The sequence below is a fragment of the Tupaia chinensis genome, unplaced genomic scaffold (genome assembly GCF_000334495.1).
Source record: "Tupaia chinensis unplaced genomic scaffold, TupChi_1.0 Scaffold000088_1, whole genome shotgun sequence".
Classification (NCBI taxonomy): domain Eukaryota; kingdom Metazoa; phylum Chordata; class Mammalia; order Scandentia; family Tupaiidae; genus Tupaia; species Tupaia belangeri.
In genome coordinates, this window is record NW_006159550.1 from 4,476,193 (window position 1) to 4,495,204 (window position 19,012).

General features: G+C 41.1%; 1 protein-coding gene across 2 annotated transcripts in view; it reads left to right on the plus strand.

Annotated features, from left to right (window-relative positions):
* The window catches only part of VPS41 (VPS41 subunit of HOPS complex), a 190,384-nt gene that overhangs the window by 94,614 nt on the left and 76,758 nt on the right, over positions 1-19,012 (plus strand). The window lies entirely within an intron of this gene.

The window sequence follows — 19,012 nt, forward strand, 5'->3', positions numbered from 1 at the left end:
GTAGAGTGCAGACACTTGGTATGTATTAAGCAGGGCCATACAGTTCCTGTCTCATAGTTTGGCTTGCTTCACTTAGCATTAATTCTTCCATATCTGTCCACTTTGTATCAAATGGCAGGGTCTCATTTTTTCCTTTTTTTTGAGAGAGAGTTTTGCCATAGGGCATGTGCGCTTGCTGGAGAGACAGAGACAGACAGACAGAAAGCAAGAAATCGTTCCTTAGGGGAAATGGCCATGCTGCTTTCCCTTTTCCTCCATTCTCCTCTCAGGATCTTGGGCATATATGCACATGCAACCCACATGAGTTTGAAACCACTGTTAAGGACTTGAACCGCAGTCACCTACGTGAGAGTTCAGTGCGGTAGCCTGCTATCTGCTTGTCCCGAGTCTCATTGTTTTTTATGACTGAGTAGTATTCTATAGAGTACATGTACCACATCTTTAAAAGCCATTTGTCTTTTTTTACATTTGGGATGATTTCATCTCCAAGCAATTGTGAATAATGCTTCAGTGAACACGGATGTGCACGTTTTTCCAACAGAGGGTTTCCCTATCCTTCCTACCTACAGAAGAGTGGAATTACCAGTTGTATGGTAGTTCTATTTGTAGGTTTCTATGGAACCTCTGTATTCTCCACAATGGCTGCACTAATTTACATTCCCATGACAGTGGAGGGGGGTTCCCTTTTCACCACAGCCTTCTTAGTACTTACCATACTTAATTCTTTTACTCTTAGCCATTCTGACTGAGGTTAAGTGGTATCCCATTGTGGTTTTGATTTGCATTTCCTTACAATGAGACATATTGAGCATGTTTTCATATGCTTTTTGGCTGTTCATATGTCTACCTTGGAGAGTTGTTTGCTCAGCTCATTTGCCCATCTTTTGATTGGATTGATTTTTCTTTTGGGGTAAGCTGCTTCAATTCCCTATTATTCCAGTTATTAGTCCCCTTATCTGAGGCATACTGTGCAAATATATTCTCCCACTCTGAGGGTTGTCTCCTCACTGTAATTATTGCTTCTTTTGTTGTACAGAAGCTTTTTAGCCTAATGTAGCCCCATTTGTCTATTATTGAGTTGATTTTTGTTAATGTTGGGAGACAGGAGTCCAGTTCATGTTCCTGCAGGCGGATATCCCATTTTTTCCAGCACCATTGACTGAAGAGATCTTATTTTTTCCAGTGGGTTGTCTTGTGCCCTTTGTCAAAAATCCATTGGCTGGAGTTTATTTTGGCGTTGCCAGTTTTGTTCCATTGTTCTACTTGCCTGTTTTTGTGCCAATATCATGCTGTTTTGCTTATCACAGCTTTATAGTATACATTGAGGCCATCAGATGTCCTCCTCCTATATTGATTATCGTAGCTTTATAGTATACATTGAGGCCATCAGATGTCCTCCTCCTATATTGATTATCACAGCTTTATAGTATACATTGAGGCCATCAGATGTCCTTCTCCTATATTGATTATCGTAGCTTTATAGTATACATTGAAGCTATCAGATGTCCTCCTCCTATATTGATTATCACAGCTTTATAGTATACATTGAGGCCATCAGATGTCCTTCTCCTATATTGATTATCACAGCTTTATAGTATACATTGAGGCCATCAGATGTCCTTCTCCTATATTGATTATCGTAGCTTTATAGTATACATTGAGGCCATCAGATGTCCTTCTCCTATATTGATTATCACAGCTTTATAGTATACATTGAGGCCATCAGATGTCCTTCTCCTATATTGATTATCACAGCTTTATAGTATACATTGAAGCTATCAGATGTCCTCCTCCTATATTGATTATCACAGCTTTATAGTATACATTGAAGCTATCAGATGTCCTCCTCCTTTATTGATTATCACAGCTTTATAGTATACATTGAGGCCATCAGATGTCCGTTGTAGTACTTGTCTCTGTCGATCTCAGGAAAGCATGGCTTTAAAATTCTTCTGTATTTCTTTACTGAACACTTTCTCGTTAGGAAATGCGTGCAATATAGCATAAATTCACTTAGCTGTGCTTTAAACCTTTGTGTTTTTATTTATATGTCAGTGGAGATCAAGAATAATGAGTTACTACCTCTTTTAAAGACTTTCAAACAACAAACACTATTTCATTCATGAAAACCTCAGATTGGCATAGCTGTTAGGTTCTGGCTCAGGGTCTCTTACAAGGCTACAACCCAAATATTGGCTGGGACTCCCATCATCTGAAGGCTTGAGCTGGGGCTGGAGGGTCTGCTCCTAAGATGTCTCTTGCCACCTTAACGAGAACCCATCACGCATTTAAAATATTGTTAAATCGCATTGGTATGAACACTTTCTTGCTGCGTGCAGTTTTGAGTTCAGTTTCCAATTTAAGAGGCATTTTATGGTTGTGTTTTATTTCTTGAAGCTGTTAAAATAAAGTGACACGACGTGAGATAATACAGGCGTTGATGTCCAAGTAGTAGGACTCAAAAACCTGAAGATAAGATTTCACTGTGTTGGCTATGTTTTTAATAATCAGCATAGTTCACAAAGTTTAGTCATTGCTTTTATACCGCAAGGGGCACCTGCAGTCTAAATAGGTTTGCCGCATTATTTTTGCCACACAATGTCTTTTCTGTCTGTAGGATGCCTGGGCTAACCATGTCAATAAAGTATTCTTCATCTTCTCCTTAGCATCTGGTGTCATGGGTGTACATCTGTCGGATGGGCCGTGTGCATACACAGTTCAGGTTAAAGCTTATCGAGTGGCTACGTGAGTGTTGTGGGAACAGCAGTAGTCTGCAGTCCGAGTTGGTGAGGCCATGTAGGAAGATCTTAGAGCTTATAGAATGATGGATGTTGAGATAAATGGTACAGGAAGTACAGTCCACCAAATGCTGAACCGGCAAGAATGTCAGGCATTTGGTTTGTCCCTCATTTGTTATTGACTACTTGCCAGATTGTTCTATGTTCAGTCTTCTGTGAGAGTATTTTGAGCTCTCCTTTCTTTCCTCTTTTGCACTTCTGAAATGCATCTATGGGCATTTCTTTCCCAGCACAAAAAGATGTTTATCTTTATACAAAATGAGAGTAAAACCAAAACAATCCATGTCATTTGGCAAAAATTGAATTTAAAAGTGGCATTATTAAGTTAGAGCTTCTGCATTAAAATAATTTAAAATAGAAAACATATTCCAAAGAGCTTAGTATCTTGTGTACAAGGCTTAGGATACTAACCTTGCTAAAAGTGCATGTGAGATATTTTGAAGTGAAGAATTATCTAATTACACGTGGTTATATTTTCATGTAATTGGTAAGTTATCTTTATTTTAGACTTTTTTTTTTTTCAAATTTGCTATAGAGTATGTGAACTCTATTGTCTCTCTGAAACAGAGAGAGAGAGAGAGTGGGAAAGCAAGAAAGACAGAGAGAAAGCAAGAAAGCATCCCCTAGGGAGTATGACCACACCACAGTCCCTTTTCCTCCATTCTCCCCTCTGGATTTTCAGCACACACACACCCCTAGCGTGTTATTTAAGCCACTGGGTCCAGGACTCAAACTACACAGTTGGTCATGTAGGATCTAGCCACCTTTAATCACCATGCCACCTAGTAGGCCCTATTTTAGATTTTTAATAGCTTTATTGATAAATAAATTGCATACTAGAAAGTCCACCAGTTTGAGGTGTATCGTTCTTTCTTTTTTTCCTTTTTTTTTTTTTTTTTTTCAATGAACAAGGAGGAAAAGATAGATAGGTACTTCCTTCCATTCCCAGCCTGCTTGGATTGGTCTGGGAGCCAAATCTGGGCCTCTGTGGTCCCAACCTTGAGCAGTGGCAACCTACTATTTCTGCCACCCCAGCTGGGACCTAAAGTGTACCTCTCAGTGTGTTTAGCATAGTTATAGTGCTGTGCAATTTTCAACATAATCTAATTTTAGGACGTTTTTATCATCTTACAAAGAAACTTTAGACCCATTCACCATCACTCTCTATTTCTCTTTCTCTCATCCCTACGCAACCACTAATCTTTCTTAATAAATTTGCTTATACTGGATATTTCATGTATGAATTTTGGATCTTTCATATAAGTAGATTCATACAGTATGTGACCTCTGTGTCTGGTTTCTTTCATTAGCTTTCTAGGAAACATCATGTTGTAGCATGTATCAGTACCTCATTCCTTAAGAGCAAGAAGTATTCAATTGCTTGGATATATTTTTCTTACCTGCTTATCAGTTGACAGGCATTTAGGTTGATTCCACCTTTTTGCTATTGCTACTAATGCTGCTTTGAACATTGGTACACAACTTTTTGTGGCTGTGTTTCTATTTCTCTTCAATGTAGAATTGTTGGATTATATGGTTACTCTGTGTTTAATATTTTGAAGAATTGTCAAAATGTTTTGCAAAGTGACTGCACCATTTTGCATTCTCATCAGAAATTACATGTGGGTTTCAATTTTTCTGCATTCTCACCAACATTAATTTTGTCTGTCTTTTGATTGTAGCCATTCTAGTGTTTGTTAAGTAGTCTTTCATTGCAGTTTTGACTTTCACTTCCCTGATGATTAATGATGTTGAGCATCTTTTCATCTTCTTACTGGCCATCTGCATATCTTCTTTGGAGAAATGTCTGTGTAAATTCTTCGTCCATTTTTAAAATTGGGTTATTTATTATATAATAGTTATAAGTGCTTTTTATATATTCTCATTACATGTTGCTTATCAGTTATATGATTTGTAAATTTTTTTTCTCAGCCTGTGAGTTGTCCTTTCACTTCATTGATGGTATCTCTTGAAGTACCACATTTTTTAAGTTTATTACAAAGTCTCATTTTTTTTTTCCAGTTTGCTATAGGGCACATACCCTCAACAGAAAGAGAGAGAGGTAGAGAGAGAGAGAGAGAGAGAGAGAGAAGTCACCCCCTGGGGGGTTGGCCACACTACAGTCCCTTATCTTCCATTCTTTTCTTGGGAATTTAGGCATGCACACATGCCTGGTATATTTATCAAGCCAACAGGTTCGGGGCATGAACAATATAGCTGGCCATGTGAGATTCAGCCACCTTAAGCTCTATGACATCTGGTGACCCAAGAGATTATTGTTTCTGAGAGATCATTTAGTCCTAAATCATGAAAATTACTCTCTATGTCGTCTTCTAAGATTTCTATAACTATAACTTTGAAACAGGTCTAGGATCTCCTTTGGATTCATTTTTGTGCATGGTGTAAGGTAGGGAGCCAAATTAATTCTTTTACATGTGAATATACAGTTGTCCTGAGATCATGCATTGAAAAGACTATTCTCTCCCCATTATCTTGGCGTCTTTGTCAAAAATCAGTTAGTCATAAATATTAGAATTACTTTCCAGGTTTTCAGGTTTATGAATCCATCCTGTTCAACACCTTTCTTAAGTTTTAGAGCCACTGATTTTGCTGTTAATTATGATTTACGTGATAATGAACAAATACAATATACTTACACATTTTGATTTGGGTTTCTTTCCCTTTAAGAGGTCATTATAATTTATTATGTTATAATTTGAAAAAACATGTAAATGTGTCTTCTATTTTAGGACTTGTAACTTATTAACAATTGATTTTGAAGGGCATCTATTAAAGTTTATTACGTACATATGTATGTAGTAAGCAGTAAATAGTGTTTATTTGATAAATCATAAGGACTTCTTTTGTACATAGCAAAATAAAAACTTTCAGAATGTGCATAGCTGGGTGTGGTTTGAACAAATCCCCAGAGTTTTTCTTTTCTCTGTATATGTGTGAGTGCACTTTTAACGATCACTTCTGCTGCGTAGTTTGATGTTAGTATGTTCTGTTTGTTTTGAAATCGATTTATTTAGTGGAAGGTACTTCAGGAACTGTTTTTCTAATTTCATTAAGAAATATATTTGATTTTAAAGAGTAGGAACAAAGCTTTTAGAAGGTGACATTAAGAAAGACGAAGTATTGTGAAATGATGGCTTTCCTTTTGAACGTGTTAGCAAATTTTTAGAAGAATCTGCTCTTTTCATAACTGAGTTATGGAAGTTTATACTTTTGACAAATGAGAAAAATGAAGACTACATAGACCCAATAGCAACTAATCATTTCAACTGCAATTTTAGGCAAGTACCATAAATGAAGTGGAACCAGTTTAAAGAACCGAAAGTGGTGATAACTTGTGATATTGATATGTTGTAGATGTGTTGTTTAGAGCAAATGACAGATCTTATGGGGGAAAAGAGATTAAAGATGAAATGCATATGGCTTAGAGGTTATGACCTTTAAGAAATCATTTACTCTTCCCCCCAAATTGGAGCAAAGACTAGCAAGATGAAGGTGTAATGTGGAATAAAGACATTCGTACCCATTTGGAAAATGGATCTCTGGGCTGACAGGTAAAGAAATCCTTGGAATTATATGCCAGCTCCTGTAAGCAGTGCTTTGAATGGCACGGAGACCAGAGGAGTTAAACAGGAAGGTGGAGGTCCTGTACGAGTTACTCATGATGTCATCTGTAAGAGTATTTGAGAGGTGTCTAATTTAATTGTTGAGGGCTTTTTTTTTTTTCCAGAATTATTTAAAACATTTTATTTATTACTATTTTAATTTGTTATAGGGCACGTATGCTCAACCAGAGATTTAATTGTTGAGGGCTAGAAAGCAAGCTGCCGGAGAAAGCAAGCTGCCAGGTCTGGGACTCGACCCAAGGCCGGGCTATGTGGGAGTCCAGCATCCCAATAACGATGCCATCTGCTGGCCCCTACTTCAGTTGTTTCAATGATATTAAAAGTTTTGATGCCTGTAAAAAAATTGTTTTAGGTAATTAAGACATATATTTCAAAATAGTCTACAAACCATAGCAATCTAGCAAGAAAAAAATCTCTGAATCTTGTAGTTGACACATTATTGATATTTTCCTTTTAAGGTTCTGGCTTCTTAGGTCTTTAGAGATAGCTCTGTACCCACCAGGGATGGGGAATAAGAGGCTATAGTTCTGCCTGGCATCAACTTTTATTTTAGATTCTCAAGGGAACTTCCTAGTTCTTGATCGCCATAGCTGGATTTACGGACTCCCTGGCTTGACACATAAGCATAAAGTGATTATTTTTTTTTTTAAGAGGTTTTTGCTATAAGGGCACATGTGCTCACCAGACAGAGAGAGAGAGACAGAGAGATAGAAAGCGAGAAATCACCCCCCCAGGGGGATGGCCACGCCGCAATCCCTTCTCCTCCGTTCTCCTCTTGGGATCTTGGGCACGCACGTACACGCTCCCGGCGTGAGTTTAAGCCACCGGGTCCGGGACATGAACCGCGGTCGACTACGTGGAAGTCCAGTGACATAGCCATTACACTAACTGCTGGTCCCTTAAATGCTTATTTTAAATTCTGTTTTCTTTACATGCTAGGAAAAAAAAAAAGAAAAGGAGAAGCACATCTCTTAAAACACCTCTGGAGAGAGCTTTAAAAACACGTGAACTCCATACATATGAGCCAATAGTTTTTTTTTTTTTTTTTTTTTAAGTATAACCTTCTTATGTCATAAGAATTCTAATACATAGGCATAGTAAGATGGAAGTTTCTATTTTAGAAATAAATCTGCCTAGTGGGTCTTGTCTGGGTTCTATTGTTTTTTTAATTGTCCCAGGGTTCTCTGTCAGCAGATAAACTGTAGCTTCATATGACCTTTACCTCTGAACTCTAAAATACATTCCACAATAACTGATTCTGTGCTGTGACAAATGATTAAATTGTCACAATGCTGTTCGAAGTGGAGTTCATTTTTAGAAATGAGTTCGTCAGCTGTTTGGTGTTGGGGTGGGTAGAGTGAGGGACCTAGCCGCAGGGATGAGTTGCTTTGTAAGCTGGAAAATGTCAGTCAGAAAACGAGGAAAGGACCTGCATGAATGAAATGAGGAAATACGTGTCGCTGTTCAGGGCTGAAGGCTGGTGGCAAATTTTACCTAAAGGACAGAGGTGGCAGAATCAACTGGCTTCTCTAAGTTTCCAGCAATGATCTGCGAAGAGATTCAGCTTGGAATCTCTTATGTTATTTTAAATAATTATTTATTTTATTTGTCAGTATTATTATTTTTAATTTTATTTTGCTACAGGGAAAATGTGGTCACCAGAGAGAGACAGACAGAAGAGAAAGAAAGGGAAAGTGAGAAAACAAGCTGCCAGGTCTGGGACTTGAACCACGGTTGGCCATTTGAGAGTCCAACACCTTAACTACCATGCCACCCACTGGCTCCTGGAATCCTTTTTGAAAGAGGATTCAATAGAGTGACTTTTTATTAAAATGCAGTCTTTTTTACTTTATTGAGATCTTTCTCAAGAAGCTTTGTTGACCTATGATTTACCAATAAAAATTGTGTATGTTTAAGGTCTACAGAGAAAACTTGATGTGTTACTCATTATGAAATAATGGCCACAATCAAGCTAAATGAGCATATCCGTTACCTCACATAGTTAACTGTGTACGTGTGTGTGTGCGCGCGCGTGCCCGCTCGCACATGTGTGTTGAGAACGCTGAAGATCTGTTCTCAACAAATTTCAAGTATCCACCGTAGTGTTTATTATAGTCACTAGTGTGTACATTAGATCCCCAAAACTTAATCATGTTACAACTGGAAGTCTGTTCCCTTTGACTAGCATCTCTTCTTTTCTCCACCTCCAGTTGCAGATCTTTTACAAATCTAGACAGCCCAATGAACCTTTTCTGAACACCATGATCACTGGGCCTGAGCTATGGAAGGATAACAGGATTGGGGCTGGCGTGAGGTGGTCGCAGAGGTTAAAAAGCAGGATTTGGCTTTCGGTAGGCTGCTGCCAGGAAGCCAGAGTAATTCTACACCTGGGTATTGTACTAAGTCTTACCTAGATGGAGAAAAGACTAAACCAAGGCTAAAATAATAATAGAAAAGAAGAGGCAGTCTCTCATTTTAGCCAGAATGGGAGCAGGTCTTTGGTCATCTCCATGGTTTGGAAAATGTTTCTCGTGTCTGCATTCTGACATATTTAAGCAATGGTCTTGTTTTTGTCCTGATCTTTCATGGTCCTGGGGTGGCCTTGTCAGAAGGATATATTCGCCAGGACAGTACCAAGGTCCAGGCTTCTGGATATCAGCTTTTCTCTTCTTAGTTAGAACTAGTAAAATGCCCAGCATGTGAGAGATGGCTTCTGTTGAGGTACTTGGCTGAAAAGTATGTAAGGTCTGGTCGCATTTTTTCTGGAAATATAGTTATATATGTAGGTATATTCATGAAAGACTGAAAGACTGTATACCAGGTAATAGACAATATTTGTGTCTAGGCAGGACTATGAGTGTTTTTTCTGGTCTTCATTTTTTTTCCTTATTTATTATTTATTTGTCTTATTATTATTTTTTTGCCATATTTATTGTAGTAAGCATGTACTACTGTTTACATTCTTTCTTTTATTTGCCAGAGCGAAAGCAATAGAGAGAGAAAAAAGGTGAGAAAGCACCCCTCCCCCCATGGGGAATGATCATGCTGCCATCTTTTCTCCACCATTTCTACATTTTTTTCAGGAATTTGGGCATGAACACACATGTGCCTGGCATGTTTTTCAAGCCACCAGGTCTGAGACTTAAACTATGGGGTCACCCTAGTGGGGTCTTGCCACTCAGGCCATGGACCGATCCAGCATGTACTACTATTATAACAAGAGAAAGCAATAAAACAATACAATCTCAACTACTTGAGATCTCATTTTAACTTAACATTATTTAACTTATAAATTTTATACATTACTGAAGTATTTTCTTAGTTCAGCACTGAGGTTAAATAATATCCCATTCTGTCGTTGGACCTTTAGGTTGTATCCAGAGTTTGTCGTAAGTCATGCTACAGTGAAGCTAGAATTTGGGGACATGAACTTTTGCCTGCTCTTCTATATGTTTTCCCAGCATTGATTCTCAGGATTGGAATGACTGGGTCAAAGAGCATAATTTAGGGCATTTGACACACACTGCCAAGTAAAAGGTCATTCCCGAAAAGTTAACGGCAGTTTACACCGCTTGTGTGTTTCAGCACGTCCTGTTTGCCAAGCTGATACACGAAGATAGTTCATTGTTGTGTTTTGCAATGTCTTTGAATTATTAGTGATTTTGAACATTTTTATTTGTTAGCTACTTTTTTTATATCTTGCTTTGTAATTGGTCTGATTATATTCTTTGCTCAGCTTTTAATATCATCTCAGAACCCAGGGCAGTGAAGACTGTCCATTTGTTATTTATTGTCATTTTTGAGCACAGATTATTGTTGCTTATTGAATAGCTCTCAGTCTTTCTCCAATTTTGGCTAAAACTGGAATAATTATTCTTGTTCCCAGGGAGATATTTCATGGGAATCTAAATGAGACTTTAGAGTAGATACTGAAGTGTAGAAAGAGGTGATGAAAATATGTAAGCACGTGGGTTGAGTATACTCAAAACCGTCAGTCCTGCCATGTCCATGGAAACCATCAGTGACTGACCAGAGTGTCCAGGTAATGCGTTTTTCATAAAGATAATGGAGTGGGTTGTAAAACTTGAGGGCAGGTCAGTTTGACTTGGCTTCTTCTGCAGATAGCATCTTGATCTTTATTTCTTACCCTTTTGCTTTAGTTTGAATTGAGTGAAGAGCTCATTCAAATACATAAAACCTCAGGTGACTTTTCATATTATTTAAGACTTAGCAGTTTGTATTTCTTTTTTAATATACTCACTGCAAGGATCTTCCATCAATGTCTGTAATCCAGACTGTGTGTGGCTGAGACTGTGTGTAGTTAAGAGTTAGAGATATTTGCTCCTGGCACAGAATATTAATCCACGTTTAATCACTCAGTACATGACTTTGTGTTACCTCCACTCTGCTGCTGAGGGGGTCTGGCTTTGCTCAGCCCTGAGAAATATATCCTCAGCTGCAAACTGAAAAACAGGCTCAGGGTGTCTATCAGTAACCACCACTGCGAAGTCTGCAGAATCCATGGGAAAGATTTATTTTCTCTTCTTTCCTTTCCTTTTCTTTTTTCTTCTCTTTTCTTTTATTTTTTAAGAATTATTTAATTTTATGTATTCATTCATGTATTTTATATTTGACCAAAGAGAGACAGGGAGAGAGGGGACAAAAAATAAAAAATAGCGAGAAAGCGAGTCACCCGGAGCAAGACTCAAACTGTGGTCAGCCATATGGGAGTGTCCAGTGCCTTAACCACCATGCCACCTGCTGGCCCCGGGAAAGCTTCCTTTTTAAGTGATAAAATTATTCAATTTTATCATTACCATTTCTGAAAAAAACGTTCATATTACAAGTTTACATATGCAGAGTTTGCGTTCTAGTTTAAATAGGAATCTGCCTCACATGTTGACTTGATTGCTAAACCCATATAGTATAAGTGGGTGGGTAGATAGTAGATCTGTATATATCTGTTATTGCTAATGTTTTGTTTTGTTTTGTTTTAAGAGAGTGATTTTTGCTGTAGGACATGTGTGCTTGCTAGAGAGACAGAAAGCAAGAAATCCCTCTTGGGACTTTGGGCGTGTACACACACATTCCTGGCATGAGTTTTAAGCCACCAGGTCCAGGACTTGAATTGTGGTCGACTATATGGGAGTCCAGCGACATAACCATTGCACCATCTGCTGGTGCCTGTTTCTAATATTTTATTCTAAAGGAAACTGGGCCCGCAAGGCAACTTCAGTGTTCAGCTCCTTTTGTTCGCGCTGAATCTTTAGCTTGCATTTCTTGGTTGCTAAGTTGGTGATTACCTTATGTTGATGCAGTGGTTTTTAAATGTCAGAGCATTGGTCTGTCTACATAGTTTTCTCAGGTTTAGTTCATTTCAAGGACTTGTCCAGCCTCTGTGTTGCATTGGAATTGTGTTTACTCAAATACTGCTTGGAAGCAGCTGGCCAGTCGGGTGGGCTTGGGAGCCTTTCTGTGCACAGAGTTTTCCTGAAGTAGCAGTATTTGGTCTGTATTCAGTTTTCTAAAAACATATTGAATTAGGGCAGGTTGCATAGTGGTTAAGGCACTGGACTCCCACATGGCGGACTGCAGTTTGAGTCCTGGGCCTGGCGGCGTGAAATTCATTCTGGGAGTATGTGTGTGTGTGTGTGTGCACGCATGTGTGCGCCCAAAATCCCAAGAGGGAAAGGGAATCACAGTGTGGCCACCCGCCTGAGTGGTTGATTTCTAATTTTTCTCTCTGTCTCTCCCTGTGTCTCTGGTGAGCACATGAACCCTATAGCAAAAATCTCTTAAAAAAATGTTGAAGTAAAGAAATTAACTTTAGGTAAAGGAGAGTGAAGGATTGATTATGGCTGGTCCAGTCTCCAAAATAACCATTGATTTAAGGCAGTCGTTTATTTGGGAAATCCCTCTTCCTTCCTGCATGTTTTATGTTCTGTCTTGATGGAGCCAGGAAACTGTTGGTGGAGCTCGGAGCAGGTGCATGTGCACACACTGGGACCGAGCTGAAGCCAGGCAGAGGCGCTGACTGGCTCTGATTCTTGGTCTGCCCTGCCTCTGTCAAGAGTCCAGACCCCTGTCTGCAGTCAGCAGCCGGCTAACTGGCCAGCCTTCTCCACTCCCACGAATGTTTTCTCATTTGCCCTCTTGATTTTAAAATTTCATTCATGATCTTTTCTGATTTGGGATATTTATTTAAATTTAATGACAGTTCTTTCCATCATTATGGCTTTTATTTTTTACTGAAGCAGTCTTATTTGATATGCTGTGATTTACTGGGTTGTACCTTTGTTTTTTTCTCTTTCTTTTATTATTATTTTAACTCCAGAAGGTGCATGTGTGTGCATAAGAGGAGGGACGCACTCCTAATGGCCTGGTCATGACCCCGTCATTTGTGCTCCAGTCCCCTCTCCCGTCGGTCCCGGGCATGCCTGCTCCCAGAGTGCTCAGTGCTGGGATGTGAACCCAGGCTTGTCCCATGAGCTGCGGCTTCCTCTGCCCAGTGCCTACTGTCTGTACCTTGGGGCTGGTCCTGGCTCTCTCTGTGTCCCTGTTTCACCTGGTTATCTTGATCTCTGGTATGTTCTCTGACCTAGTGAGTCATCTTTGTGGAATCTTGTTTCTCCGAGCCCCGTTGTCCTTCCGGTAGAAGCACACCTGGTATGGTGACCTGCCGTGCCCAGTCTTGCCTCCCCTCCGGGCTGTCCACCCAAGCAGTTAGGAGACCTGATGGATCTAAGTGGTTTATTAGCCCGAAAGCTGGCAAGGTGATAGAGCAGGACTGTTGTGCCACTGAGGAAGAGGGGGTGATGGGTAACGGGGGCCTTTGGCTACCAGCGCGGGTGCCGCTAGGAATCTCATGCCTGGGAAGTTCCGGGTGTGCATGCTTACACCACCCTGTAGTGAAGAAAGCACTAGATAGATTTATCAGCATGAGGCATAGGAGAACGGAGTATATTGCTGAGGATCTGAGGGCTCCTATTGAAATATAAGTACTGAGAGTGCTGACCGCCAAAATGTGGATTTATGGGAAATAAAGCCCTAAAATACTTTTTCCAACAAAAAAACAGACCTCTTGGAAGCCGCTTTTCCTCTCCATGTACTTAGCTCCCATTGAGCTTAAATTGCTCTCGGTATTGTGATAATGACAATCCGATATTACAGGATGTGGAAGATGAACCAAATAAATTAACCAGCCGCTTTTAAAGGTAGTTTGCTCAATGGCGTACCCCTTAAAATACTTTGTAGAACATTCGTGCTCAGTAGGTCTCTAGGCAGTTTTATGACTAAAAGAAAGAAATGGATTTTATTAAATGTCAGTGAAATACAGGCAGATAGTTCTGTGGCACTTAAATTAGTGTAGAATGTTTGTAAGGAAAGTAGTTTATCTTTTCTTAAATCACCAAAGCAGAACTTTTCTTGGTATTTCTGCCAGAAAGTGTGTTTTTGCCTGAAATTCCCAAGACGAGGACAAAAACATAAGCAAAACAAAACAAATGGAGAGTGGATCATCTGGTCCTTGGTCTTCTTACGTGAAACTCTGTGCCCCATAGAGTAAACATGAGAAATCAAATCTTGTGTGAGAGTTGCAGAGGAAAATAATGAGAGTGAAAGCATAATTGCAAGATGACATTGGAGGCTTTATTCTGCATGGATTAGAAAATTAGACTTGTGCGTAAAGGATAAAGCGGGGCCCAGCCACGGTGGCACAGCGGGAGTGCAAGCCTCTGCCGTGTTGAAAGCCGCCTATGAGCTCGGGGCTTGGTTCCAGAGCCGACCTGTACATGCCAGGCACACACATGCACACCTGTGCCCCTGCCTGGCTGGGAAAGGCTGGAGGAGGGGCTGTGTGGGACTGTCGAGGGTGCCGTGTCTGTCTCCTCTTTGTTTCTGCCTCACTCTCATGAGAGATACTGTTAATAAATAAACCTTTTTATTTTTGTTTAAAGAGTGAAATGAGGTAGTCGGGGAAAGCAGAAATAAATGCTCTGAGGGGCCAGGCGGACATAGAGGAGAGAAGCAGGCCAGGTTCACGAGAGACGTGAGAACACGGGGCCAGCAGATGGCATCGTGGTTACATCGCTGGACTCCCACCGCCGCTCAAGTCCTGGACCAGGCAACTAAAACTCACGCCGGGCGCGTGTGCGTGCGTGCCCAAGATCCCGAGAAGGAGAGTGGAGGAGGGATTGTGGTATGCCCATCCTCTCGGGGGGTGATTTCTCACTTTCTATCCCTCTGTGTCTTTCTGGTGAGCGCACGCGCCCTATAGCAAAAACCTCTCTTTAAAACAAACAAAAAAGGAGAGATTGAGAACTGATGCCGTGGCAATCCAGAGGGCCTGTTGTAGGCACACACACGCATGTCAGGTAATCACTTGTTCAGGCCACACATGTGACCAGCTGTGTCCCTGAAATAAAGGAATCACTATTACCGAAACTGAAGAGAGGAAGACTAATCTTAGATGAATTTTTCAAATATTTGGCAAGTTGTACACAAGTTTAATCCCCCGGCCTCGAGCACAGGAAAACAGATGGACATCCCAGGAGTCGCACATGCACTCGTGGAAGTCAGCCCTTTCTGAAAGCCAGGACGTGTCCATTCTGTGATTCAGTTGCATGGTTCTTTCCTTCGCAGTGTTGAGATTAGGGCAGATTCCAGTGTGCAAAATATTGAGCCGTCAGGAAAGTCATGAACTATTTCTCTGTTTTTCTATGCGTCACGACTTTCTCGATGACCCAACAGTCTAGGGACATTGCCAGGGCCTTAGAGAACCGCACAGCTCCTACGTATCAAACTCGCGCTGGTTTGGACACGGAGGGACAGAGTAAACGCGCGCTGGTTTGGACACGGAAGGAAAGAGTTGAGACCAGTAGACTGAGGAGCGCCTCCTGAGACTGCCGTGCCTGCCGGAGAGCAAGTGTCAGAGATGGGCCTTTTCCCCAGGGCGTTTGTAGTCTGGTGGGGAGAGGCAGCATGGGCCCCTGACCCTCAGTGAACAAGGCGGAGTACGGCGTCCACTGTGCTGTGACAGTCAGTCCACTGTGCTGTGACAGTCAGCCGGGTACCGTCAGCACACAGAGCCAGGGCCTTCAGGGAAATGTGTTCATCCTACAGAAAAGCCTTCGAAATGATAATCTGCCTTAATATATAAAGAGTATACAGATAGTTCTTTTTACTCACACGAATTTAGATTTATTTATGATCATTTCTTTTTAATCCACAAAATACAAAGGTGAAGTGATTGAAACTACTGCTATGTTAAAAACATGAGGCAATAACATGAATCATTTCTAAAATTACAATGTTAATCAGTTAAAATTTGTTTTGCTGGGAGCCAGCAGGCGGATGGCGGTTAAGGTGCTGGACTTGTTTCGAGTCCCAGACCTGGTGGTTTGCTTTCTCACTTTCTCTCTCTCTATCTCTCTCTGGTCAAATTAAAATAAACAAATGAATAAATAAAATTAAATACATAATTCTTTCAAATGTTTATTTTTACTTATGAAAATTAGTACATTATTCTTCTTGCCTTTTTAAATTTTTAAATATATCTCAGTTACCTGAAGTGGCTCGTGCCTGCCTTGCACTGTGAGGTCACAGGGGCCCACCAGGGCAGCCCCATCTCACGCGGCCAACGGCACAGTTTGAGTCCCAGGCCCACAGCTTGAAAAACAAGGCAGGCACATGTGTGCTCATGTCCAAAACCCTGAGAAGGGAACGGAGAAGGGGTGGCGACAGGACATCTGCCCTCTCTCTCTCTCTCTCTCTGTTGAGTGCACACATCTGGCAAACTAAGTACATTGAAGAGAAGCTTTTCAGGGTCTAGGAGGTTTATTAGAGGCAGCCCTGAGGTGACTGAATTGCCAATTCTCGCCTTCCTTTTCTTCCTGCCCTCTGCTGGAAGCTTTTCCTTGGAGCTAGAACAGGAATAAAGGCTCCAGCCAGCCCCAGCTTTCTCCCATAACCAAGCACACAGACCACAAAAGAGGATTGGTTGGAGTGGGTTTACATTTTGGTAGAAATTGCAACAAGATCTTATTAACAGTTTTCTGAAGTTCTAAAGAAGTTAATGTTTGATTTAAAAAGTAGGTATTTAGAAGTAGGCTTGTGTGAATTAATGCTCAGTATGCCTCAAACATTCCTTCTTTAAGTTCTAGTAAATTTTTGTTCCCTCTAGAGAGATTTTTTTTTTTTTTTTGCTATAGGGCGCCTGCACTCGCCAGACAGAGAGAGAGAGAGAGAGAGAGACAGAAAGTGAGAAATCTCCCCCCCTGGGGGGATGGCTATGCCACAGTCCCTTCTCCTCCATTCTCCTCTCAGGATCTTAGGCATGCACGCACACATGCCTGGCGTGAGTTTAAGCCACTGGGTCTGGGATGCGAACCACAGTCGACTACATGGGAGTTCAGAGACAGCCATTACGCTAACTACTGGTCCCAAGTTCTAGTGAATTTATGATTGTTGTTTTTCTTTCACTTATTCCCTTATATTATCCTGAGTATAAAAATAAGAGAATATATTTTCATCCACATTATTGTATTATAAAAATAATTCATATTCAGATCCGGGACTCAAACCATGGTCAGCCATGTGGGTAGTCTAGTGTCTCAACCACCATGCCACCTGCCAGGTCCTACCCATTACTTCTTGAAGGGCACTATGTTAATACTGTTTTGTAATCTACTTTTTAATTTATATGCCCTGGACACCTTTTTAGTTAATGTAAATAATGCATACTCAGTCGGGCTTGTCTAGCTCTTTTGCCTTGTTATCAGCAGTCCCTCAGTTGTTAATCTATTGCGGCATTATAAATAGTTCCATATACATCTTGACTCACTCACTGATCACTTGTTAGCATAAATTTCTAGGTGCGAACTTGCCAGGGTCATATTTAAAGCTTTGATTTCATAGTGCTAAAGGATCCTCCAGAAAGATGATGCCAAGGACCATTCGCTGTACAGTGGTTTGAGGGCACCTGCTCTGCAGACACCTCCCGCCACCCTGGCCTCATGCCCATTTCCTTTTTTCTTCTTTTCTTTTTCTGTCAATTCTAGAACCATTGCTCTGTTTCTTGGTTTTTTTTAAAGGTTTTTGTTATAAGGTGTGTGCACTTGGTAGAGACAGAAAGGGACAGTGAGAGAGAAAGTGAACAATCACCCCCACAGGGAACGGCCATGCTGCGATCCCTTCTCCTCCACTCTCCGCGTGGGATTTTGGGCTTGCACACACGTGTCAGGCGTGATTTTCAAGCTGCCAGGTCCAGGACTCCAACTGCTCTTCTCCATATAGGAGTCTAGCACCTTAACTACTAAGCCACCTGCTGGCTCCAGCTCTCCTTTTTTTAAAAAAAAGTTTGTTCATCTCTTCTATGAGGTGGGCAGAGAGAAAAAGAGAAGGAAACACTCCCAGCAGGGTAGCCACACTACCAGGCTAGGTCTCTGGCATGTGTGCACACAGAGCGTGCTGTGGCCCTGGGAGGTGAACTCGGGACCTTCCGTGTCTAGTCTCACTGCCGCTGTGTCGCCACCCATCCCGACCTACTGTTTTTAACTACTGATTTTAGAGAAGGCGTCATTCTCTGGCAGGGCAAAGCACTTTCCTCAAGTTGCTTTTTTATTTTATTTTTTTTAAACTGCTGTTAATCTCACATTGTTTTAAATGACTTTTTAGCATTTTTCAAATTTCTAGGAGGAATCCCTTTGAGATTTCCTGTGGCCTGACATTAAAAACCATAGGTTAATTTAGTGAAATGTACCTCTTCCATGAGAATTTCAGGTCTTCTTATCCCTGAACATAACTCATCTCTCCGTCTGTGGAGTTCTTTCACACCCCAGTGAAGTGTGTGCCCCCGGCCAGTGCTGGCACATCTGCTCTTGCTCACTGGTACCTTCGAGAGCTGTAGAGACTTTCCCTTGTTTACAGCTCTGATTGCATCCCCTGAAGTTTGGGTTATAGTGTTTATATTCTCATTTTCAAAGAACCCTGGGTGCAATCTGATCTTTTACTCAATATTTGAGAATACGTATCATCTTTTTTGTTTTATTTTTCTTGTCCTTTGTCATTAATTTCTTGCTTAATTTTGTTGCCTCCTGAGAACGATGCTAAGAAGAATTAGATCTTCCTTCTAACGTTCTGGCTTCGGGACCGTCTCGTTCTTGTGGCGCCAGGAGGTTTCCCCTGCTCCCTGATGCACTGCCACATTCTCTCAAGCTGACTTCCCATCGGTGCCCCAAGTTGCCAGCGTGCTGTTCTCCCACGCAGCAGCTGGAGAGCTGGTGGCGGGCTGCCCGTGCTGCCCACGCCGTGTGTCTCGGCGGGTTTCTCTGTGACACCCACTGCCAGCCCTCAGCACGCTGAGCTTGGCGGGTGTCTCGGCTTCGTGGTTCCTACCCAGCCTACAGCTTCCAAGCAGGCTTCTGTTCTGGGAATTCGTTAAATCGTGGCCTTCTCTTGGCTCTAATTTGAGCACTTTTTACAGAATTTTTAATTTCAAATTTAGAGTGTATTTAACTTTTCCAACACAAGCGCAAATTAGATTTCTCTTTTTTGCTTTTTTTTTTTTTTAAT